Source organism: Fukomys damarensis, unplaced genomic scaffold (assembly GCF_012274545.1).
Source record: "Fukomys damarensis isolate Sample0158 unplaced genomic scaffold, DMR_v1.0_HiC HiC_scaffold_23, whole genome shotgun sequence".
Lineage (NCBI taxonomy): Eukaryota > Metazoa > Chordata > Mammalia > Rodentia > Bathyergidae > Fukomys > Fukomys damarensis.
The window spans coordinates 12016445-12018458 of record NW_022900935.1 but is presented as its reverse complement, the minus strand read 5'-3'; the positions used below and the strand labels follow the sequence as shown (position 1 = coordinate 12018458).

The following is a 2014-nucleotide window of genomic DNA, read 5'->3' as shown; positions in this document are numbered from 1 at the left end:
GGGAGGGGAGGGGAGGGGAGGGGAAGGAAAGATGGGAGGAGGGATGCAGAAGGAAAGGAAGAGAAAATTGGATTAAGCAGCATGGAGGTCACTGGTGACCTTGAGAAGAACATGGTTGCAGAGAAATGCACAGGTTTACTGGACAGGTGCTGCTTAAGCTGGGGACCAAGATGACAGACCCATCTGTACCAACAACATGGTGAGGAAACAGGCTCAGACAGGCTCAGAGCTTGCCACGGTCCCTCACAGAGCCAGGATCCCTACTCAGACGTGTCTGACTCTAAAGCCTAAGATCTTTTCCACTCCACTGCATCTGATGCCCAGCATGGGTCCCTTCCAGAGGCCTTGCTCCTCCTGACCTCCCTTCACATGGCTCTTTAGGACTTATTTGGGGATGCACCATCTTGTGTAGAGTGGTTTGCCTAGGTGTAGACAAATACCCGCCTCCAGCCCTCCTTGCGACACTCCCAAAATGCACTCCTCCTTGAAGGGCAGTGCCCCTGCCTCACCCTCAGCCTTAAAGCTTAGTACTTACACACCCAGGCTTTGGCCCCAGAAAGTCCCAGGTTCAAATTCAGATTCGCCACTCGGCCGAGCCTTGGTTGCCTTATCTGTGGAATAGGAAAGGGTATCTGCCTCTCAGAGTTGTTGAGCGGGTAGAGGATGCATCTGTCAGTGAAGAGTAAGCATTGAGTAAGCGATGGCTGCTGGTTTTGTTGGTTTTTGTTTTGTTTTGTTGTACTGGGAATCAAACTCAGGACCTTATGCTTGCCAGGCAGGTGCAGCACCAGCCCTTTGGTGGCTGCTAGTTTTGTTACCCACTGGAATTAGTTAAGAAGTTTGCAGCTGGTGGGAAATAGGTGGGCAATGACCGGATAGCTGTCTCTAGCTGGTTTGGGGAGAGCTGGGGGGCCTGTCACTGGCCTAGGGGCTGGTAGAGTTGGAGAAATAAGGCCTTAAAAATAAGAACCAAGTTAGATTATGTGAAGGTACAAACACCCAATGATGAATGTCATTATATTGTAATACCTAAAATGTACCAATAAAATTAATACTAAACAAATAGACAAAAGAAAGAAAAAGAAAAGAAATAAGGCCTTAGCTGGGCCTTCTACTTGGAGCCCAAGATACTGGAGGGGAAGGAATGAAAGAAAATATTGTGAACCTTGGGTAGTGTCATTGCCTACCACATCGTGCTTCTTACTGCCTTAAACAGACACAGGAGGGTGTCACACGTGAGCTTTGCGTTTGTTTTCTGAGCCTCTGGTTATCAAACCCAGAAGGGTTGTACCACTGAGATACAACCCCCGTCCTTTTTATTTTTTATTTTGAGACTGTGTCTCCTTCAGACTTGTACTTGCCTTAGCCTCTCTGAGCACTGAGATTACAGGTGTGTGCCACTGTCCCCAGCTTGAAAGTGATGTTTATGGCAGTGAGGATTAGCTAGGATATGTAAGACACTTTGTACTTAGGAAGCACTCAATAAATATACCAATGTTAATGGTTTTTATAACTAACACTCATCATGATATTGTAAGGAAGGTGATAGGTGCACTTAGTAGGAGGAGAGTTGTGGTACAGACAGTATCTATATAACTAGCCCAGGGTCACACAGTTAGGTAGTGAGGAAGCCAGAGTTCATATTCACACAGTCTGGCTTCAGAACCCATTAGATTAATTAACTAACTAACCATTATAGTCCCACCTCACTGGAGAAGACACTTAGAGTCCTAAAAATGACTCCTTGGGGTTGGACCCTCCTGAATATACATCATCACCCACAGAGATGCGGTGTTTACCCCACCCTGAGAAGACCAGAGTTCCCAGGACAAAGGACCTAGAAATGGAGAAGACCCCCAGAAAGAATAAAAGATGTTTTCCCCAGGTGCTGCCCTTCTCCCTGAGCCCCCGTCAATGGCTGTGACCCCCATGGATCCCCTCAGTGCCCAGAGGACAGCGGCAGATGGCACTAGGGCTCAACAGGCCACAAATCTTTTTTTTTTTTTTTTTTTGG

At 47.2% G+C, this 2014-nt stretch overlaps 1 protein-coding gene and 1 long non-coding RNA gene across 2 annotated transcripts in view; one reads left to right on the top strand and one right to left on the bottom strand.

The window, feature by feature from the left end:
* The window catches only part of LOC109117359, a 5983-nt gene extending 4968 nt beyond the window's left edge, over positions 1-1015 (bottom strand). The window contains exon 1 of the long non-coding RNA XR_002024656.2: positions 536-1015. This is a non-coding gene — a long non-coding RNA (uncharacterized LOC109117359). The remainder of the gene's footprint in view (positions 1-535) is intronic.
* Positions 1-2014, top strand: part of Map7d1 (MAP7 domain containing 1) — a 17289-nt gene that overhangs the window by 3200 nt on the left and 12075 nt on the right. The window lies entirely within an intron of this gene.